This window comes from Ambystoma mexicanum, chromosome 13, assembly GCF_040938575.1.
Source record: "Ambystoma mexicanum isolate Mex_15411 chromosome 13, UKY_AmexF1_1, whole genome shotgun sequence".
NCBI lineage: Eukaryota > Metazoa > Chordata > Amphibia > Caudata > Ambystomatidae > Ambystoma > Ambystoma mexicanum.
The window spans coordinates 577658212-577682982 of record NC_090938.1 but is presented as its reverse complement, the minus strand read 5'-3'; the positions used below and the strand labels follow the sequence as shown (position 1 = coordinate 577682982).

General features: G+C 43.7%; 1 long non-coding RNA gene across 1 annotated transcript in view; it reads left to right on the top strand.

Moving 5' to 3' along the window:
- Positions 1–24771, top strand: part of LOC138521506 (uncharacterized) — a 239762-nt gene that overhangs the window by 200174 nt on the left and 14817 nt on the right. Inside the window, exon 2 of the long non-coding RNA XR_011283064.1 lies at positions 16583–16648. This is a non-coding gene — a long non-coding RNA (uncharacterized lncRNA). The remainder of the gene's footprint in view (positions 1–16582; positions 16649–24771) is intronic.

The window sequence follows — 24771 nt, the reverse complement described above, 5'->3', positions numbered from 1 at the left end:
GTGCTGGATGACTTGTGGGTTAAATAAATGTTGAAAACGCCTCGTGTTTAGTGTCATTTGTTTAATCACGTTGGCTGTATATATAATTAGTTTGAAATAGCATTTCCGTCTTGCAATATGTGAAGCATGGGAACATCCAGAAGGGTTCACAGACACTTTCTCCACACTCTAGCTGGGTAGAGGATGGAGAGGACTTTCAGGAGGGGTAGGAAGAAGGTGAGAGTCACATGATGCATGCAGAGGCGAGGAAGTGAAGTTCGAGTGAGTGGATGAGCTGCGAGGAGCTAGCCTGTAGAGAGAAGTGGAGAATGAAGCTATTCCCGGATCACTCCTAAAATCATCGGGGAACTAGGCCCACATCAGTTGGGTTCTGGCCATCCCACATGGCATGTGCCACACTTAACCTTTTTTCTCCAGGGAAATCTAGCCAGTCAGGTGGCGAGGCGGAACACAGTTAGCCTATGAGTTGCCTGACTTTCCCTTCATTTGCACTACACCCACATGCCCGTCCGATAGCACAGTGAGTAGAGTGCTCGCTTTGACATCTGTATAGAGCCTGCTGATGCAGGTTCGAATCCGGCAGGACCAAACTCAGCCTTTCATCCTACCGAGGTCGATAAATGAGCACCACACACCATGGGTAATAATAAGCAGCGCTCAGATACCCGAGGGTTCGTAGCGCAATATAAATGCTAAATTATTTGTTTTATTATTATGCCATCACAGGCTCACCCAGGTACTCTCCACCGATTTTCCTCATCTGCCATAACCCTGGTGACCTACTATTCACCAATCTTGCCACTACTGAATTGCTGTTCACTGCTGGTCCTACTGTCTTGGTATTCACTACTGGCTTAATTATTTAATGTCTGGTTGGATCTGGCCATAACTTGTGGATGTTGGTGACAACTGGTTGAATTATTGAATCAATGCTCACAAATGGACTTACTTGCTGCACTGCTGGTCGCTACAGGCCTTGGGGCCACGGTAACCTGGAGAATGGTTTTAACCAGCCTAACCTCTCTGCTACCTGCTCATGTGCCCATATAATGCTCCTCCTCATCCTCAAACATCTCCTAAAGACCCTCTGCCTACACTTCGCCTGGAGATTCCATGAGCGTCCCTCATCAATGCCCCCGAAGCTCCTCCCAAGCCCCTCTTATGACATTAGTATCTCCAGTGCGTGACACAAACAGAAGCTCTAGCCACTGCCTCCACAGCCGCTACCAACATATATACCTCAATCCTCACCCACTAAGAACATCCCTCCCCCCCATCTGCCTCCTGCCTCCCTCTGACCTCATAATTGAGCTCTGGAATTGCCAGCAGCTTTGCAACAAGACCCTTCCTCACTGGGCATTTCGAGTCAGACCACCCAAATATATCTGTAATGGCCATCACTGAAACATGGGTTAATGCCCATGGCACGGCCGCTCTTTTGCAGCGCTTTACACCAAATCTACAACCTTCTCCCACTCTACTATCTAGTAAAAGGGGCAGATGGTTGGGCCCCATGATTAGATAGACAACCCCATCTTCCCCCATCACCTGTGACCTTTCCCTCCCTCCTTTTAGAACAGTGTTTAATTCCTCGCCAACAACCCATCTTTGTATGCTCATATGTATCCAGCCTGACACTGTCTATTCCATCTTTTCTGATCTTGAACCACCCTACCATCTGAGACCCCAATTTTACTCCTGGGTGGCTTCAACTTTCTGAACCTCTCTGAGGCCCACACCACACAACTTGCCTCTACAGTGTCCAATTATTTCCTGCTAGTCTCCAATAAACCCACCAACCCACAATCTTGGTTTTCTCTCTACCTCCTTCCGCTTGTCTGCACACTCTATCACTCTCTCTGACCACTCGCCTGTACATATCATGTTTGTCCCCCTCATGTCTCCTGCCATGCCTTCCAAATAAACAAATGCATATTCACCCAGGGCTTCCTAGCAGCCAATCTCGCCCCAAATCAATTCCCCCCTCCAAGCTTTTGCTGCACTAAACATTAATCCCCATTGAAAAGGCCTTCTCGTACTTCAATTAGGCAATAGAATCCCTCTTCAAACATTGCTGCCCCGTTTGAGATTTTGGGTGGCAAAACCGAAGCTGAAATGTCCGAAGGAGAAAAGACCGAAAGTTATGGCCCCCACTAACAAGCTAACTCTGTCTTGTGGCAATCTTCTCTTTGCACTCTATGTTCTCAAGTCCGGCCCAACCTTGCTGTTCCCCACCCACCCTGCAAAGAGCCCTTCTACTGCTCCTTTACCTACCTTTTTCCTTACCACTGGACCTTCCTGGCCCTGCAGTTAAGAATTCAACTACAGTTCTGTTCCTCAAGCTTGCAGTGATTAGGCACCTCTTATCTCTATACCGATTTCCTGTTCCCAATGTCCCGCCTCCATACTCTCTTTATTGTTTACCCGAAGTTCGTCATAGTATTATTACGGGGCCGCTCCGCCTAGCTGTTACTGGCTTACAGTGATTCTGGTGGAAGGACAATAACATTTAAACAAACACAAATACAAAATGTTTGCAGAAGCAACACTAAAAGCTGATATTTTACTAAGGCAACCTCTTTAGCAAATCCTTGACCTTTACTCGGTCACTCAGGTGCCACCCATTTCCATCTGAAGAGAACCATGCTATCTTGTGGTGCGGACCCTGAATACTCCTAAATTAGACATCATTACTACACATTCACCCCCCTTCTGTCCGGGCTTCTTCCAGCTCGCTCTCATTTTGCTATGTATATCATCATCAAATTAGTTTGGGCTAATAGGTGGCGCGTGTGACAACTATAAGCCAAAACTATTGCATTAGCGTACAGTTAGGGAGGAATGGCATATGAGATGGGACACAGACCCTGTAGGCGTTGTGCAGTTATTTGTCCACCCATTGACTGCCCATGACCGTGCTAATCACTATGGGCATTCCCACCCAGTTCCTACCCTTCCCCAGCCAAAACACATCCTCATGGGAACTCTTTGAGCTCGCTTTAATCAAGCCTTACCATCAAACGTTGCACTTGAAGTGCCTGCCATTGTTTTTTCAATGCAGTCTTCTGAGAGTTAATAATTTAATTGGAGTTTTAAACCAGCTAGTGCTATAATAAAAATGTCTTAACCACACAAGGGGTTTCATTACACGGTAGGCGGAAGCCATGGCGCTATTAGCACCCTGGCTACCCCCTTACCGCATTCCGGTCCGTGTTCCCGGAATAGAGATTTACTGGGTCATTCCGACCTTAGAGGACCCGGTAAGTCCCCATTCCGGGAACCATTCCCCGTTCCCATTTGAGCCCCCATAGGGCTCAATGGGAATGGGGATGGAGCCAATAACGGGCCCGTTATTAGCTCTGAAGTCCCTCAACGGGTCCCGTCCATAACGCCTGGTAAAACCAGGCGTTAGGGAAGGGACACGCTAAGGGACCTCGTAGTAGGGCGGTAAGGGATTACCGGCACCCTTACTGGTGCCGGTAATCCCTTACCGCCTACCGTGTAATGAGGCCCAATGTCTTTAGCCACTCAATTTCTAAGCACTCTGCACGTCCTTCACTGAAGTCCTGTTAAAAACAAGCATTGGTTCAGCCAAGAGTTTTTGCTTCTGATTAAGTATTAGGCATTTTCCTGCTATTAGATGTCCATGTCCACATCCTTTTGCACCTGCCAACATCAATGGCCAGTTAATACCACTACGGCTGTGCCTGGCAAGTGCCTTTCCCATGCCTGCACAAAAGCTCAAACTGTTGGCATTGCCAATGCGTGTTTTTGTTTGGTGTTCACCACTGAGGACCGGAAACTGCACTCTATCCATTTTTCCTGAGCACGTCACAGACACACTACCCAGCCAGTCTATCAGAGTCAGCATTCTTGTGTCTTGCACAAAGTGCACAGCTCCTGTGCTGCTCCTCTTACCGATGCTGTATTGTTATGTCTTAGAATACCAACTAATCTGCTTGCTATGTTACTTCCCATGTCCTTCAGCGGCGCAATGACTCGGAAGTGCGCAGTGATGCTTGCATGTGCAACCCTTGGTAGATAGCAGTAACTTTAAACATGACACTGTCCCCCCTTGAGGGTATTCCGGCAGGAGCTGTTTCTGAGGAAAGTCTGTGCTTCAATTTCGCAGGCGAATGATAAAAATTATAGGCAATACATTGGAAGACCCCCGCAAAGGAAGCTTCACACGACAACAGACAAGCTGAGAGCTCCCCCGCGGACGGCAATGCATCGAGTATCGGAGTAAGGGCTTTTTTAAATTTTCTTTTTTAAATATTTGTATTGATAGGTTATCATACACCAGCATCATAACACAAAAAATAAAGAAATAACAGAAGGAGAAACGAAACACCCACTCTGGAGAGTCTAGGCAATGCATACGAAATATTAAGTACAATGTAGTACAAAAATATCTTTTAAAAAGTACTTATTTAACAAGTACGAAAATATAAAATGGTGGCCAGCCAAGTTACTTATTCCAGAGTTTGGGGCCTAGTGTGAGTTAGGGGGGTAAATAGTTCTGGCAAGTATGCAGTGTTTCGTTTACTTGCCCCGAAATCTTCCTTTCTCTTAAATTCTTCCTTTCTGGTTCCCATCATTACTGTCATGGGGTAAGTCTACTTCCAGACAGACCCCTGAGAAGAAACCCAAACGAAAACACAAATCAGTATAACCAAAGCCCCTCCCATTACATCGGAGGGGCTATAAAGCACCGCCCCATCCACTACCAAAGCTCACGAAAGGTCCTCTGTATGAGAGAGAGGGGATAAACCACTGGGAGGAGGAAGGGAGAATTGGAGTAATGAAGATTGCTGGTTACTAAATGAGGCATAAACTCCTCACCTACTTCCCCGTGCCAATTTTAGTATCGTGGTGATATAGCAAAATGGCATGTGTTTGCTTCCAACACATTGACTAAAACAAACACCACCAAAGTAAGGGATGGTGGCGGCTGTGTCCGAAGAACATGTATATACTAAAAAGGGAAGACAAGAAGAGGGAGTGTTACTCAGGTCTATCTATATCAGCAGTCGGCAACATGTGGCACGCCAGATGTTTTGGACTACAACTCACAAATGTTTTGGACTACAACTCCCATGATTCCTTAGTCTTGACTTTGCTGGCTACTGCTGATGTTCACTGTAGCCCAAAATATCTGGGGAGCCAAAAGTTGCATATCCCTGTTCTATATTGTCCTTGAGGCCCCCTGATAGGTAAGGGGGTCCTGAGGTGGTACGGATTTTGATTTCTGAGTGTACTGTAGCAATGACAGAGGAGTAACTATCGGGAGGTGCTTCACCTCGTCACAGCAAGGACTGAGGCACGGAAGAGGATGAGGAGGCAAGGGTTAGAATATTGTACCTTAGAAGCTATGCAGCTGGTTACTCATTATGTGGCCTTCCAGATGTTTTGGACTATAACTACCACTCCCATGGTTCAGACGCTGGTATTTTACAATCGCAATATAAAATGCAAAATGTAAAAAATGCAGCTAAATAAGCGCAAAGTGTGGCATTTTACCATCTGAAATTCACACTCATTTGTCGAGGGGATGAAGCAAAGTGAATTCTTGGATATCGTATGCCCACCTTCCCGGTATCGTCCGCCTCAGAATCACGATTTACAGAACAGACCTCCCTCTTGTTTGTTTTTAATCAGCAGAGCCCTGCAAAAATTGTACATTGTGTAGCATAAGAACTATAACACGTACAATGTCATGATGCTGCAAAATACCACATGCCTGCAAGTGAAGGGGTTATCTTATTACTCCACTAGGACTCCAACAGGCTGGCATTTTTCTGACCCTATGTTGTCCACACCATTCTCCATCCCTTTCTTTCAGTTCATTGCAATGAGCATCAGAAAATGTACTAGAATCTCTGCAGGCACCAGATCCTCTGTAGCATATTTAAGCAATAAGCCCCGAGCGGAGGGAGCATTACCGCTTCAGGTAATGCCCCCTACAGCCAGGGGTTTATTGCTATTGGTATCACGGTCCATAAGGCCTGGGTACTAATGGTGTCTCATTTAAGTTGTGAGACGCCAAAAGAAAACAAAAAATGGCAGCCACAAAACAGGGAGAAGCGACTATACCTAGTCCCTTCTCCCTTTCCATGAAGACTGTTGAAAAACTAAGGAAAATGTAAACAAACTAGATGCCCACCATGGAACGGGGAGAAGGGACTGCACATAGTCCCTTTAACTTTACCATGGCTGTCATTGAAAGAAAAAAAAAAGTAAAAGAAAAAGATGGCTGCCAGGGAACAGGGAGAAGAGACTTCACGTAGTCCATGCTCCCTTTCTATGGCAGCAAGGACGCGGAAGCGACCGGCCCGACAAATGCTTTGTCGGGCTGGTAACGACCGGTCCAGGGACACTGAGCTCGCATTTTTCAAGCTCATTGTCCCTCGCCGGGTACTAATTAAACATATGGACACAAACACATTAATAAAAACACACTGGAAGCAATACTCCCAGACTGTAGCATTCAAACTCACAGAACCGTCCAACCACGATATGAAAATGGAGTTAAAAAAAGAAACGTATATACTTTTTCCCTGAACTAAAATAACCTCAGGTCTACAAAAAGCACTATAGAGAGGCTGAGCCAAATAGTGGGTGTCAAAACAGCGAAGGACAGCATGTTTGCAATGTTATGAAACCTTGTTTTTGGAATAACCCTTCTCCCATGAGTTCTGCTCACTTTTCAGCAGTCTCAAGTAACGCGGGTAGCCTTCTGTATGGGGACACCACTGCTGTACAACGGTCAGGGCAAATGGCATTGGAAGTGGAGGGAGGGATGATTTGCTCCTTGGGGTGCAAACTAAGGTGGCGCTTCTGAATGCCAAATCAAAGGCAGGGACTTCCATTGCAGCTTGCATCTTACCCTATCGAGGCAAGGGTGGCATGGGCTCATAATTCCGGGGGGGTTGGGAGAGTGCGCTGAGCCCTTGAACTCGTTGCAGCATCATAATAGACACCCCTTGCAGCACCTAGCATAGGTTCTGATCACATGTACATACAACTCTTTAACAGCCCTTGGTCTTCATCAGGACCTATGTGTGTGTTGTCTCTTTTCAGCCCCAGCTCCTACTGTAATCGCTTTTATTTCTGTTTCCCTTGTTCAGGAGACAGGTGAAACCGCTCAAAAAGATGTCCGAGCCTGCCATCCGAGCTTCTCGTCCATAGCCTATAGCGCTTCCTTGGAGCTTATAGCGCTTCTTTGGTTTTCGAGCTGAAAATTAGCCAGAACTAATGTGCGTCCAAATAAACAATATCATTTCTTGTACCAGGCATGTGCCTCCAGAGTCTCATTATCAGCACCCCTTGGATGCTAAATTTCTAATAATGGTAATATCTGATCTTCCCCATAAATCCGTCATTTGTATTTTAGCTGCATTTACTAAGTATGTGAGTTTTGTGTACATGTGCAGTTCAACTGAAGCATGGAAAAATCCTTACACAATTCAGACTACTATTATCAGTGTTTTTAAAAAGACAGAAACAGCTAAGCATGTCCTGAAGTAATCCCACAAGTAGCGAGCGTAGGACTTGCAGCGAATAATAGAAAGACAGTAAAATGGCAGCAAGTTGATTTAAGAGATAATTAATGTGAAACCCAGCCCCACTCGGAAAATATCCTCAAAGAATCGAAGATGGCAACATTGTATAATACGAATACAACTGACAATGCAGCAGGAAAACTCATGTCACTGGGGAAAAAGTGATCTTGAGGCAGAAAATGAGCTGGAAAAGACTCCAAGCGACAGCGACAGGTGGCTAAAACGTTGACTTTTGTATAGGCATGGCAAAGGCAGTTAAGAGATGCTGACATAATTGTACTACTACCTGGCCATAAAATGACAACAGCTGGAAAATGGTGAGGGTATCTGACAGGATTTTAGTGCAAAGAATAGATGCGAGAACACACATACAGCTTATAAATTAAGTGGCGGAAGGCACACTTTGTAACAATATAATTTTATTACATCACAATATAATTTTATTACATCAACATCACATTTACAACTAAAATTAAGCCATTACTTCTAAGAAAACTGCTGAGAAATAACACTAGCAGGCCCTATACAGCACACAGTATGAGCTTAGTGCTTGAAAGAGCTAGCCCAAGGAAATCCCATAGTTTTGAGTTGGGGGGGGGAGCAGGTAGTGGCTGGAAATGGCCATATGCATTTGTATGATCAAAGCCAGTCAATTGGTGGTCAAGTAATCACACAACACCCACAGTCTTAGTATCTCTCCTATCTTCACTCACCATGACAATAGCTTCAGCTTGTAGGTATCACTTGCAGTGCCACCCAATTGCCAAAACTAAAAAGTGGTGTGGCGGAGAAACAGATCTGGGATGGTAAGGCCCGAGAGTCCATGGGAGAAAGGGGATAATGTAGAACAGAAATGGTGGGGTGAGTGGGGACCAGGGGAATACGCCAGAGATGTTCAAAATATGAAAAATAATTAGTTAACAAACAATAAGGGAGGCCGCAGAAAGCGAGGGCAGTGCATGTAAAGTGGGCTAAAATGTGTGAACAGCAAGTGGGAAGAAGCTGAGGTTCAAACCAAGTTAAAAAGGTACGTGGGGGAGGGAGAGCAATGGGCCAGCCCAATATATGTGGTCCACACAGTTGACAAACTGGACTTTAAATTTAAAAAACTACTAAAAAACTAAGGAACTCGGGCAGTAGTATTCAATGAATGCATGCTCTCTATGTTAGTCGATATTTGTATCCACTAGGAGAACGGAAATTCATTAGGAAGCAACAAATCGACCACAATGTCTAAGAAATGCTGATGACTAAATTGTTGATGGAAGTTCAAAAATCCTGATAGGAAATCTTCTAGACCTCTGCATGCAATAAAACCTTTCAAAAGTGCAAATAAGTCGTCGGGTCGTCCAGTTCCCAATCAATCTCTACTGCGCGCACGCTTGCGATCTGATTCAAATAAATTGAAGATATGTCGACATAATCTGTTGAAGCATTCCAGAAATGATCCATCTACAGACGACATAACTAAGACACATAGATCAGGAAAAAAAGGATACTTAGAGAGCGACAAGAGAAGCTGGTCAGAGGTAGCCTTAGCAATCGCGCCCCACAATTCATGCGTGTTTTGGGGTCTCTGTATATAGCCGTTATTGCAGGAGTTCTTCCAGGGTACGGGGAAGATGGAGGACTCAATTACTCCTACGGCATGAACATTTTAGAAGTGCCTCCTATTCTATCTTCTGTTTACCCTAAACAAATCAGAGGGTGTCCAGCTGATACGGGGGTGAGCAGGGCATCACTCTAAGGAAAATATTTGTATGTGGGTGGGAACTTACTTGGGCAAAGAGGCGTGAGGTGGGGGGTTGGATCATAATACATAGAAAAAGTGAGGCGGAATAATGTAGAAAGTTGTAGAACAGAGGGAGGCCACCTTTGGCTCTCTAGATGTTTTGGGTTACAACTCCCATCAGCCCTAGCCTGCCTAGTGAATGGGGAGGGATCAAAGGAATGGTATTCCAGAGCATCATGAGAGCCACAGGTTGCAGAGCCCTCATAAAGCAATATCTGGTATTGACCCTAGCACAATAAGGAAGATATTGTATGTCATATCCGGGAACTGGTTTATTAGAAAGTAAGTACAGCAGACAAAGTGTGGTTACTGATTCACGGGTTCATTATTTATGATATGGTAGACTGCAGCTGGTTTAAGAGCCCGGTGAATTCAGGCCTGGATTTGTAATGGAATTTGAATGGTAAACATAAGCCATATAGAGCGAGAGAGGGGTCATTATCACAGCATAATGCCCGCCTCCAAGTTACTGGCTGAGACAAAGGCAAATGGAATTAGTTGAGGAAGGGTTGTATCCCGAAGGACAGTGACCCTTCCGGGGGTCTTCATTTAAGGCAACTCTCATTTTGTGTTACAATGAACTAGTTTATGTAATGACAGCTGTTTGGCTGTCACTGAAGTCCGAATGTTTGAAATCAAGTCAATAATAGAGAATATTGATGGAATTCCAATATGTTTACAGGTTAATAATTAATTCAATTTGCTAGCAGTCCTTATGTTCCAATAATACACCGTGAGTGGTGTGTGGGGTACATGGGGAGACGGCAGAGCTCTTCCAGTTGAGTTGAGATTTTGCCTCAGCTCTTATTAATACATTCAATGGCGCTGATTAATCACTCCAAAGGGCAAATGTTCAGGCCTCCCAAACATGCTTAAAGAGACATCTGGTACTTCTCGCTGAAGGTACTGAATTATTGAAGGTATTAAGAGACTTATGGCGGGTGAACCTCTATAAGACTACCGTGAATACTGTGTGAACAAACATTGAGCAGTAATGTAAGTAAAGCACGCGTGACGTGTGTGAGGGTGAAGCAATTTTACCTGTACATATGCTTTATGTGGGCAGTACTGATATGGAACTGGCCTGCTGGTATCACCTCTTGAAAAATTGATGTGGTCCATTGATCCATAGCACTAGGCCTATTGCTAACACCTATAATGGGATTAAATTAGCGGGTCCCTTTATGAGTCAATGGGAAATCCATTGTCCAATCAATGAAAGGCATTCTGGAAATGAATGCTGGCATACGGTGCCAAAATCTGGGGAAATACTAAATTCCCAACTCTTAGAATATGCAGTTAAATTATATTGTATTATTCCCAACATTATTTTTGACACTTGGGTGACATTTTGGACTTGGTAGCTGTGAAACCTTTAAAATGCTAAATAAGATTGAGGGTGATGCATCGCTCACCCTCCAAAGGGTTAACAGTGCATGGAGGAGCATCTTCGTGACTAAAGTGGGCTGCATCATGATTTTGGCGGTAATCGGCAAGCAGCTTGGCCGGCCTGACGGAGGACTGCTAAATGGGTTAATGGTCCAGCGGGCAATCTATAGATGCGTGACCGATTTCAGTAAGCCTGGCCTTCTATCATTCGATGATGGAAGTACAACTATGGCGCTGCTGCTGCATGTTTGCCTATGGAACGCAATACTGGGGCCTTCGCGCGCAGACATTTTTCCATTGTCGCAATACCACTAACGAATAGACAGAAAATGGATGATCTTTACCAGTTTGCAAACATAAATGAAAATATAGTTGATTATCGACAGGCTGCCACCAGATTGATGTTGTAATACATTGTGTATTCAAATGCAGAGACTTTACCGTTGGCATTCTACCTGGCCAGCAGATGCGTAAATATATTCCCTTTGAAAACAAGGTTTCTTCCTGCCCCGGTAGCCCACGTTGCTCTTTGGCCCAGGCCAGACATGTTGAGGCTTTTTCTATAGATGTGACCACCCTTGGAGATTCTCCAAGTTTTAACAGGCTGTATTCATCACTCCTACTATAAACAGAACTTTATTTTTGCGCTGAAGAAGGCTCGGCCCATTGACCAAGAGAGAGCTATTTCAGCCGAAACTCAAGTAGGCATTTACCAATTGGAAGTCAACTCAAGAAGATCCGTTACTGCTTTCCAGCCAGAATGACGCAGCTTTCATCTCCTAATTATGCTCTTGAAGTATAACAGGCATCCTTTGCACTTTTGTATAGCAGTTTGATCAATTGCTGCCATCAGATTTCAGCACCTTATCACCATTTTTGCATTCCAATTGTTTTTACCGCTTTTCTAGAATGATTTTTGTTTATATCGCCTCTACACATAGCCGTTTATGCTCCATCTTTGGCAATACGGTTCCGTACATGTAGGTGATGTTGTGTGATTGTCTGATAAGCTGACTGTATGACTTTGATTTCAAGAGTTTGTATTTATGAATGAAGATATGATTTGCCAGGCTATATGAACCAAGATATGGTGTTACCATGCAATGTTTGCCCCTTTGATTTACCAACTATGAAAAAATAAATAAAATGTAATTCATTATGGAATGGTGTTTATTGACACTAAAATACTTTCAATTTAATATGGCATAGGAAATTTCTGTTTTGTGTTGCTTTTGGCTCTGTGTATTTCTATGCCAATGAATGATGTTTGTGGAGCAATTCATGTTTTTGTGGACTGTTATTCTCTAGACACGGATGAGCTCACACCCCCATGTCATATATTCGGTACCAGGTAATAATGTCCCCATACATAATGTTGCTGGGAAAAGCCATTGCCAACATTATGGGTCTGATTCACAGAAGCATTTTTAATGGGATTGCGCCATTATAAAACACTTCTGTGAATCAGGCCCTATATGTGGTGACATTACGTAAGGGACGTAAGAGTAAGTACTGTTACATATTCTATTAACACAATCATAAAAACCAATTCAATACTTATGGTATACAAACCCAAGTATAACCTTAGTTAGAATAGAATTCAGCAAGTGAAACCTAACGTTATGCATTCCGAATGGCAATCTGCTATTCTTGGGGAATAAGACCCGGTTAGTTATGTTGGGGAATACGACCAGGTTAGTTATACCTTTATAATACGATAATTATTTGAAGGGCAGCAGACCCTATTGGTCCTAACAGTGTTATTAAATTACAGAATCACTTGATTAGACCAACACTGTTACAAGTATGTCTTGCAAAATATGTAACTTTCTTCTATTAAGAATGGATACATTTACACCACCAGTATTACTCTTGAGAACACAATTGAGAGCTAGTAAGGCAACTCATACTTTCTAAAGGGGCAATCAGCTACTCTGGGAGAAGTATGAACACAGTAAACTATTTTAGAAGTGCACTAAAGCAGTTGAGGGAAAGCATAATCAAATGTTACAGCTTAAGAGCTGGAGTCTCACGGGAACATGGAGTAATGGAATACCGGAATTACCGGACCACCGGGGCTGTAATGTCTGGCTAGTCCGGAGCCGGTGAGTCCCCACGGGTCCGGCGCAAGCCTGCTGGTAAAACCGGCACGGCGAACGCCAGACTCGTAATGAGGGCCAATATCATTGGCATGAATGGTTCTGTACTCATCCAATCCTTAAACCCTAGATGAGAGTGCAGACATATAAGTGACCAAAAGTGGGCGTCACTGATGAGAGAAATGTATTTCACATGGAACGTTTGCCATTCAAATTGAAGTGGCACAGAATAACATTCATTGTTTTTTATTTCTTCAAACAACTTTTCTGTAGTAAAAGATAATTCTTTGTTCAAGTATGTGATTGTTTTGTGTTACGACTTTACTTGGTTTAGTCAAACATTACATACGAAGTCATTACCTTGTATGCGAAGCTCAGCCACATACGTGTAGCTACGTGATCAGATAAAAGGAATCATGACATAATGAATTGCCTTTTTACAGTGGAATTGATTCACTTTTTTAGCTATTCATATTTTTCTTAAATGACCTTTCGATCTTTAATTATGTGATATGTTTTTTAAGGCGTGTGGTGATTGACAGTAGTGTCACGTGATGGATTTGATTTGGTCTGGCTGCATTGTAGGGGAAAGTAAGATCCACAGACGTTATTCGAAAGACAAATGTGGTTGAACAAAATAATGCATTGTTTGTCCTACATTAGCAAATTTGCATAAGAGGACATTTCAAAACTAAGCCCTTGTAAACCTAAGGTTTCCTGGTGAGAATGAAACTAACTATAGCTGCTGCTTAATCAATCGACTCCTTCCAAGAGGTCAAAAATGGGTTCATTGGAATTCAATCACTCGCTGTGCAACATTTTCTGCTGTAAATTCTATAATGCACTTTGAATTTAATGTATCTACTATTGACCCAAACTAAGGATTTTGAGCCTTTAAGTAATTTAAGAAATGATTGACCCGACCACATCAATTTCATTGTCTTTTGCCAAAGGGCATGGAATCAATGACCTTCTCTGGCAGGGGGTGGGGGGTGGTGGGCACATTTTTAAATACAGAATGTTTGTGTCTGCAACAAAAAAATGTGAGAAATATAACAATATACAAAGTGTTGAACATGTGCATGATTTAAGTGATGGGAATAAATCCATATCTACATGGCTAGAAACACCTAGAAACACCTATGTACAGGCGCATTATAAATGCCATATGATATCATATCATACAAAGGGCATGTTTTCCAGCTGTATAACACAATATTCATCCTACACAAGGTACACAAGGTATTATTGTACCTGAATATAATGAAAATATGTCAGTGGGTTCCATGTATGTATCAAAAATGTTTATCCCAGAATAGTGGTCGAATGAAAGATGAGTCATTCTTGCACCATTGCGTATCTAAAAATGAATAAACTTGATCATTTGAACTGATTTTAAAAGATATTAATACATTTTACAAGTGGGGTGTGTACAATATGTTACCTATGTACAGAAAATATGTAGTCTCGTTATCTAATTGACAGCAACACAGAGGGTTGTAACAGATTTTAAGTTGAACGCTTGAATCTTTGCACCCCAACCTACATATTCTAGACATGCGTCCCCGGAGAAGGACAATTAGCTAATCAGGTGTCTGGAAACGCAGGCAAGAACTGCCAGTGTTCCAACCGCGTTCCATCAGCCACCGGAGCCCCTTCCTTGTGGTACGACCTTCCAACATGTTTTTTCAGCACCACGGTGCCTCCACCAGCCAACCTACCTTGCCCCACTCCTGGCCCACACATCAACCACAACCCCCCACCCCCACTCCCCATACCAATTACCTGCTGGCCCAGAGGTGCTGGCTCTGACTGCCACACTCCTTCCCCGTCGGACAGCCATAGAAATAGAAAAGGGATGTGGTCCTTTTTCTATTTCCTTTGGCTTATGCCTTCTTCTTTTAATTTTTTTTAATGGCAATACATGCAGAGCCCATCTCCCGTCCACAAAAACAAAATATTACAACTATTTGCACCCTGGATGAAGCCCTGTCGGGGTGCGAATAGTCGGGAGACATGGAGGGCCGGTAAAAGCCCCAAACACTCGACACGGCGCGAGCGATGCCTGCACTGTCCGACCATTGCTGGCCCTGTCGGCCCTCCGATGTGGGGGTGATACCTTAATTATTCAGTTTCTTCCAAATAAATATTTATTAGTTAATTGGTACTTGTTTGCATTTATTCCAGCACACTCCAGACACTAACGTGTGCAAAGGGCTGGACAGTGAATGTTTGTTCCAGTGTCCAGGCCCAACTGAAATGCGCAGGTCACCTTTGAAAATTAGGTGACCTGTGCATTTCAGCAAACAGCGCAAATGAAAAAATGCATCCTCTATGCTTTTTTTCCTTTGCTCTCATTTTTGAAAGTCTAGCCCTCTACCTTTTGCACTCTCTAACTCGTCATGTGTCTCTGTCATTCTGAGGGAAGTCTCTTTCAATTCGGTCTGTTTTTCTTTTGACGCTCTTTTACTGTCTCGATCAGTCCCTATTCTTCTGCGTAACCCTATTCATCTCTGTGTGTGCATGCGTTTCTCAATCCTTGTTCATCTTTCTGTCTCCCTCTATCTCACCCTCTGTGCCCCCCAATTAAACATTGCCTTGGTACTCACAGAAAAACACGATTATTGGTATTAATCAGAGCATGACTTGTCTTACTGAGCACATAATGGTATCAAAACCTTGAATAACTGTCAAAGTTATTTAATATTATGCTTTTACTAAATGCGCCTATTTAATAGAGCAAGGGGCAAATGGCACCAATGAAGGCTCCTTGCTGCTTCTGTAAAATTAAATAGCATTTTGGGAGCATAAGAATGACAACAAATCTTAATATGTTAGTAACATGTCTGTGATAAAATGGCTGTATGCTTGAATTACAAAGTACATAATGCACACTGGGCTTGGTTCTTGATATGATGTGATATGATAGTTTATTTATATAGCACATATAAGTCATTTTATTTTTCACAGCACTCACCCAAACAGTAAAGTGTTTGTAACCATATGTACTCATTCAAATGAGAATAAAATGGCTGTCAGAATGGTATATTTAGGACCCTGGTTTTTTTTTCTACATTATTTACAACTTCATTTTGTCAACCGACAATTTTGTTCCACATTTTCTTTTTACCACATCATTTTGACCTGTTACCGTTGACCGTCTCTGATGGCCTTGCTTTCCTTGATGTGCTAATTTCTATGAAAACGTGGGACCCAAAGCACCCCAATCTCTGCCCTACGTCCATATATCGGAATACTCGAGTCTAGTTCATAATCTATTCTAAGCAACAAAAATGTATCGTTTTAAATTGAATTGAAGCAATCATGAAATCCTTGAAGACTCCAAGAAATGAGCATCTGTGTATTTGTGGAAAAGACAGACGGAATGCACACATCCAGAAATAAATGATCATTTTAGTATACGGCGGGCGGGCGGGCGGGCGGGCGCTGAGGAGGTCCGATCATTCCGGCCCTGTGTAATGTTAATATGTTTCTGTACTGTGCCAAGTCACCAGTGTAGTAGTTTCAGAGCACCTCAGCTTGTTTGCGGGTGGCCTAGCGTGCAACCTACTTTGGGATGAATGGGAATGCTGATTTGTATCCACACAGAGCTCTCTCCAGGGACAATAACACACATGCACTGTTCTTTGTGCCTTGTACATTCGTTGAATGAATGTTTCCCAGATGTGGAGGCCCTATGCAGCCGTGCCATTTATGCCCTTCTTTCTTTTCCAAAGCTCTCGAGGAAATATCTGAGGAATACTTCTTGCATGAATTGTGAGGACTACAAGCTATTTGCCTAGGTATGCATCTTCCTTTTATTTCTATCTGTATAACTTAGCATTGCATTCTAGCTCAAAGTGGGGGCGGAAGGGTGTGTAAAGAAGGCTATCCTTTTAAAATGGAGCCAGGGTGCGAGAAACATCATTTTTCTGTGATATAAAAGTGTTATTTTTCAAAGCATCCTGTGTAATGCATTCACTATTTTAGGACTGCATGTGGATAAGGGGTTGCGAAACTAAGTGTGGTGTTAGGAGGTAAGTGTGAGTTTCAGAAAGTTATGTTATGAAATATTTATACTGTGCCCATCCCCACCATAGTGCCCTTACGGCGCCTGAACCTTGTCCGAGGGGTGGTGTATTGTGACCCTGCCGGGTTGTTGCAAGACCTTCGTCTGTGGATACGGCGGAAGAAGGTTGTGGGTGGTAGACGATCTTCAGTACGGTAAAAATAAAAATAGTAAAAAGACGTGGGACGTGGGATGAGGGAGACGGGTGATATGGTTGTGTAGTGTGGATGCATGTTTTAAATGTCCCGGCTGTGCAGCTCAATTTAAAGCAAAGACTTCATTGTGATGGCATAAACAAGGCCAGACAATGCCTGGTACAAGATATCCTTGCTGTGTGGTTGCATGATGGACTTGGCAGAGAATGAGTGAGGAGGTGGGTGATAATTTAGGTGAGTGGGATAAGTGAGTTTATGTGTGAGAGTTTAATTAGGTGGCAAAGTAAGAAGCGAGTGAGTTAAAGAGTGTGTGAAATAGGGTGGTTTGGTGTGAGAGTGAGTGAGCTTGAATTACTGAGCTAGTGAGTGATTGCATAAAGTAGTAAGTGATAGGCACACTGCGTGGTTGTGAGATGCTGTGCGTGAGTGTGTAAGAGAGCAAGTGAGGGGGTAAGCAAATGCATTCGTGGGTGGATAGTGAGGAAATCAGTGTGAGTGGCATTGAATGATAGACTACTTGATTGAGTGTGTGTGAGATTGTGTGACTCAGTGGCTTTGGGTGAATGAGGATTTGCCAGACATTTGGAAGCAATGTATGAAATTGATAAGAGGTGATAGAAAGGCAAAGGATAGAAAAATGATGGCATGCAAGGAGAATGAGTGAATAGGTGACTGGGTGCATGAGTGAAGGATTATAAGAGTTTATGGGCGAGACTGGGTGCATATCCTGTTGAATGGGTGATTTAGAGAACGTTGGAGTAAGTAGCGTGGTAAAAGTGGGAGGTGGGAAGGGCGAGATTGTGCAAGAGATGGGGTGTTTGTGCGAGTTTATAATGTGTGGGGGAGATGGAAAAGTGTCCTGCTATGTTATGTCAACTTTTCTTATACTGCGCACTGTTACCATTGGCATGGTCTCCTGGCACTCACGTGGCTCTGCAGGAAAGTGGCCAGGGTGGGTCGATGAGAGAGGAGTCATAGGATAGGTCCAGAACCAGGAGAAACGGCCACCTGTGCGTGTTGGGTTGCTGATGAGTTGCTTGTGTTCACTGACGTCTTGTATCCGTAAGGGAAAGGCCCAGTGTCTGAGCTGTTTGTTGTATTGGAGTGTTTGTTAAGAAAGTGCAAAGAATCAGGAAGAAGTGAGTGTGTGGAGGTGGGATTGGGTGTGTGTGCACACTCGCATTTGATTGCATTGGGGAGAGAATTGGCTGTATTTATAGTGCACATTAAAGACTGAGCTGTCTGTAGACAGTCTGCCACCAGATGGCACTCTTACAGTTAATTCTTTGGGAGAGGAAGTTAGGCATTCAGTCACCAGGGGGAAGTGTTACAGTTTACTCTTTTGGAGAGGAAGTTAAGGTCCCAGGCTTACGCCTGTGAAAGTCATTCCATGTTTTCAGAACACAAAATAATTCCATGTATAGAATAGTGGAATAAGGGACTTCCTCCCAAACCAATTGTAGTCAGCTGTTAGTTAAACATGACAGGTACATTTCACCTAAGGAAACAGCATAGAGAGTTGTCAATCTCACCAAATTGATGACATGTAGGGTTTTCTCGAGACTTGTATACTAGAGCTGGTGCAGCCAGGGATTTCATGGGTTGGGCCGTGCCAGGGCTGAGCCCGGTGGTCAGGCCAAACTCTAGGATCCCACCACGGGCCTAGCCAATGAAATCCCTGGCTCCCCAGAAAAAGAAGAACAATTAAATGTGACCCAGGCGAGCCACCATCAAGGCCGCGTTTATTTTCAAACATGGCCATTTCTTTACATTTTGCCAATGCCCTTTTTTTCACTCTGCACTGACCAGCCATGGTGGGGCCCGTGGCAGGCCCGTGACAGTCGGGAGTACCGGCCCGAACGCGTGGTCTGGCTGCAGCCCCTGGCGAGCCCGGGCCGCGCCAGGCACGCCCACCTCTATTGTATACAGTGACCACGTTTACAAATATTTGCCAGGATTCACGACTGTAAATCAATCTTTAAGCACACTGCAATCTTTGGAAAACGTTCACTCTCTGCCACTTCTCATGTGTTCGATTTGGTCTTTTTGTGGACATAAACATGTCTAAAAGGGGCTTAGCCGAAGCACTTGCCAGAGGGATAACACTTCATGGCGTAGATGTTCCCAATGCGTCCCTGCAGAACGAAAGTTATGAGGCTGAATTCATACCGCGCTGGCTTGTAAAATCCATTACCTGGGCCCACACACGGAGCCCCAGCACCTGAAAAGCGGATTATTTTTCTAACCAGCAAACCCGAGGCTTACAAGACAGTAGCTCATGTCGGAGAGTATCAAAATACCCAGCATTCAAAGGAGGAAGGAATTGACTTGGACGTGGCCGTGTCTCAAACATAAACTAATTATATTTTATCCCTTCCCTTGCTGGAAGCCAGCAACAAATACTTCAGGCTGGGGATATTGGATACCCACTTAAAGGATAGTTCCGGGACTTTTTTTTTATTGTCCCTACGGTTCGGCCATGTGTTTTTAAGCATAAATCGGTAGATCGTAGAAAACTTTCCTATGGACCTTACCCGACTTTTCGTCCATTAACGCACTCGAAATGAGCCGCCATTTTGTGATAATCCTATCATTTCCCCCCATCGACCTGGCTCACCTGCGTTTGCGGCACTAAATCATATCCCCCGCCCCTGAAACAGACTTTATCAAAACATTCATATTCCCCGCCTCTATCCGTGACGTGACTGTGCTGCGTAGGCAAACGCGCCCAGGCGTCTTCTACGCGACTCCACACAGAACCCGGAAACCAACACAGATCAGCTCACAACACAGCGCGCCACAATTCGGAATATGAAACTGTACTTTTAAATCAAACCGCAAGATTGTAAATTTGGTAAAGTAAATTTATTTGACATCAAATGTTTAGAGAATATTCAGCGATTTGCATTTTTCTTTGCTCTCGATCCAAAATAGTTCGTCTTGAGGCAAGCGATGTTCGTGTGCAGTACACAGGGTGTTGGTTTACGATAAAATAAGCTCTTCGGTCGCACTGATAATCGCATGGCTGTTCCAACAACGAGGCACTAGGCCACCACAACGGTATGTATGTTGCATCTAGCCGTTAGTACCGCGTAAGGGCATACTTGTACTTGGCGATCGTCCCATAAAATGGTCAGGGTGGTAACGTTGTTCACGCGGAGAAGCAACTGGCGGTTGTAAAAGCCATCCGCCGGTGTCTGGTACTCGTGACACATACAATAATAAAGGATGTACCTGTTTTAAAAACATAAAAAATGAAATTAGTCTCACCATCAGATCTTTATTAAAATTATTCATTTTATATATTAGGTCGGGAAATTATTTCATAGCTAGGACAGTGCAACTGGGTATTATACGTCATTTCCAGTAACCCACCCCCTCTCCTCCGCCTTTTTCAGAGCCGCCTGAGTGCCAGTGGACCACTTCGTCACTGATATAATATGGCATTTGCAACGCGCCTATACACAAGTGTTTCAAGGCGTGGCGAGGCAGGGAGGGGGGGGGAACAAGGAGAAGACAGACAACGATCCTACTAGGCCAGGTGTCATTCAGATCGCGCAAGTGCAGGGGTAGGGGGAAGTTAAAAGTGCAAGGGGAAGGGGAGGGGGGAAGTGGAGTACAAGGTAAGTAGCATAAAATAATAAATACATAGGGCCAGCTGGTGGCGAGTGCAAGGTAAGTGCAGAACAAGTGCTGGGAAGGGGGGGCTGTAGGATACTGAGACAGTCCCCCAGTGCGGGGGTTGACAGGGAGGCAGTGCAGGTGGAGAGTGGAAGGACCCAGGACCGAGGTCGCAGACAGTGGACCAGTTGTAGCAGGGGAGAGGGAGAGAGAAAGCAGAAGCAGAGGGGAAGGTTTTGAGGTGCTTCCGTAAAAGGAGATGGTTCTTCTCAAGATAGTGCGCGGTACAAAACAATATGCCACATAGAACGAACAAGTACAACTTAACCCGTCTTTAAAGCTACTGTATAGTAATTAAATTGCGGTATAAACTCATCTAAAGAGTTACTTACATTATATTTGCATTTTCCATTGTGTCTGTGCGTAGGGCAGCCCCGAAATACCACTCCTTCTATGCCGACGTTATTTCTTCTAATGAACGAACATTAAATGGCTTTCGTTTCTGAAATTATATTCATTATCGTTTCTTACGTTATTGCACCACACCCCCAAAAAGAAGTCTTTCGGGATGGTCCCGGCCTGTCAAGGTCAAATAACAATAGAACCTTATACTGAGTCGTGGGCCATTCCGGCACCCGAGCAAAAAATCAAAGCAGCTGACCTTCACTTTGAACGAGCACACATTCCTAGTTAGCTACATTCAGTGTAAGGCCATCTCACAGGACTTGAAATTTACACTCCATCTTTGCATTTTGTCTGCGTGCTTTGCAGCCCCAGAGAACCATAAATACGGAGACATTCTATATTTTTTGAAAAATGATTTATATTACTGTTTGGTTTAATTTAATGCGCAAATGAACAAGGTTGGATAGACACATTGCATGTACACTGAGCAATCACTTTTATTTACACAATACATAGCTACACATATTCAATGGGCCTGCGACAAGAGGAGACTCCAGAGCAAAGTCACAGGTGACACCCGGGTGGTTCGCACTACTGCACGGTGAAGGGAGGGGCAAGGGTGGAGAGACACATTGCATGTACACTGAGCAATCACTTTTATTTACACATTACATAGATACACATATTCAATGGGCCTGCAACATGAGGAGACTCGAGAGAACAGACAATCAAATTACAATCATTTAAACCGTGATGTGTATTTCTCAATGAGCTCTGCTTTAGGTGGACATGGAACAGAGGCAATGTTGGGTGGCAATGCAGTTGTCCCCTGCACAGGTTCGTTCACAACTCCATGTATGTGCCTATCTAGGACATCAACAATAAGTCTCTCAATAAACTCATATTGCATATCCTCAAACACTGGTTTGATCACCCATTGTTTACTTCTTTTAGTGAAGGCCTTACTGTAGCGAAACGTCCCTAAAGTTCTGGTCGTCCAACTTTGTTGACGGCCAACATTATGGTTATGTGCCAAGACCGCTAGAAGAGTCCGATTTATCATGCCCTCCATGCCAAAATGCAATCGTTTTGGCCTGTACTTTAGGCACATATTGTGGAACACCTCCAAATCTCCTGTGTGGCAGAATTCCGTGAGTCCCCTCAAATCTCTTGTTATAGTTTTATCAAATACAATCTTTTCAATGGCTTTGTGAGTGGGTGATGAAGGAATCAACCACTTCTTCTTCCGTGCCTCCTCTGTGGACAAATGGCCATGTTCACAATTGTGGAAATGTTGGTTTGTGGTCCAGCGGTGAACGTTGCTACAGTGTAGCATTACTGACCGCCATTTTTCCAGTAGAATTTCCAACGACCCTCCACATGTTTTTGAGCTCCACCAAAGAAGGTTGCTGATTGACTTGGACCACTGTGAAATACCTTGCATATCTTTTTTTTTACCTGCAGCCGACATTTTTTTATTGATTGTTTTTGCAAGATGCCATACGTCAAATTGGTGATTTATATTTTTGTACTCTTCTCTCATTGTCTTGGCAATTGAAACGTGTCTGTCCGTGGCTATCAGGTCAATCACCATTCCCCGCGATTGTAGTTCTTGCAATGATGCTACAAAGCCAACTTTCTCCATGGCCACTGAGGATGTACTTTGTGACACCTGCACGACCACCGAACTCACAATTTCCTTACTTTCCATGTCCTGAAAGTGGTAGGTGCAGTACTTGGCTGAAAATCCTGGGCTGTCGCACTGTCCATCACCGGCTAGCCTGAACCGTTTGCCCGCGAATGTACTATCAATAGACATTTTTTCCATTCTCCAAGCTTCGCTAATGGCTGGAAATAGATAATCGGTTTGGTATTTGTAGAACTGAGTTTTCGCAATGAAATGGATTCCCACAAACTGAAAGAAATACTCTAACTTTTTAAAACTTGAACCACTGAAAAGTGCGGCCGCTGCACAAAGTAGATTGCCTGCTGGCAGTTGCCCCAGCATGGGTTGTGCAGACCATGAGAAAGGATGATATTTTGTACAGGTGGCATGTATTTTAAGGTTAGTGCCTCGAATTGCACGAGTCACATTAATCAATGGCTCCCCACATACTTCCCCACCAACCGAATGCCCACATTTCATCCTAATAATAATATCAAACAACTATCGAATACAATGAATTTGGCCTCTTTCCTTATACTGTCACTCTGCATCCCAGCTGGTTCGGCCTGTAACGTTGAGGACATGTCACTCACATTAAAGGTACAATCTCTGATATCGTCTTCCGCTATGTTCAGTGATATTGATGGTGTTTCATTGTCGTCCATTTCATTCTCTTCCATTGCAACATCTGTTCCTTCTCCGGCGATGGGAGAATACAATTTCTTCAACTTTCTCGCGGTCTTAGTTTTTGCGGGTGTGGATTCTGTGAATTGATCTCCGACTGCATCCGAACTACCAGGAGGACATTCACTATCAATGGCTGGTGGTGGTATAGCTCCAATGTCAATCACTTCATATTCTTCCCATTGGCACAATGCATCTCCAGTCCCTGCCAAAAGGTTTGACAAGCAACATCTCTCGTTCGCTTCACTGTCTGTGTGGATCTAGTTCGTACACCCACTCGCAACTAGAGGACAGTCTGGAAAAGGGATGTTCAGTTTAAACACAATTTACAGTATTATTAACAGTGAAAAACAACATAATATAGTGACCAGGACACTAACCTTCTTTTGCTTTCTTTTCTTTGAAACTTTCTTGCCTCGAACTTCAACATCTGGACGCTGTTGCTCCGACTCGTGTGTGCATGTCTCCACTTCCTCTTGCGCACCAACGACTATATTTCCATGATAAGCACATCCATCACGCACTGACGCTCCATCGACTCCCTGAAACATAGAACTTTCATTAGTATGTATAATAATATTGAAAACACAAAATGGACTTGGGGACCAATACCCACGTACATCTCAATAGCAAAACACGAATGAATGCATTGTGTAGAACATTGAAACGACAAGTATTCACGCATTGTTGATCTAGTTAGATGGAACTGTCAAGATCCATACCTCGGGCTCCGCATAGACTTCCATTGATGATATTATTGAAGATGACGCTTCATCAACTCCCTGAAACACAGTAATTGCATTAGTATGGTTTTCTATTTTGTTAAAAAGAACATAAACTTTGTGCAGGCGTCAACGGCTCATCTAAATAGACCTGCACAAATGATCAGTTGTCTAAAATAAATAATGGATATCTAAATATGATTCGATTTGCTCGATCGTTGGAAGTGTCACCACCCAGAGATCTGCATCAACTACTAGGGGTGATGTTCTTGTAGAAGAAGCTCCGTCATCTCCCTGAAACATAGTACTTGCGTTAATAAAGAAGGAAGTATAGCGGATGTAATCACGTCATATGATCTCGCTTGATCGAACTGTCAGTATCCATACCTCGAAATGCATAAGAACATCAAGGGACGCTGTAACTGCGGTGCACACTTCTGCAAGCTGTTGCGCCGACCCGTAACTGCATGCTCCCCCTTCTTCTTGGACTAATGCTCCATCGACTCCCTGAAACATAGGACTTTCATTAGTAATGAACACAATATTGAAAAAAGAAGACACATAGGAGGGCGATGACAGAAGGACATATCAATGGCTAAAAACG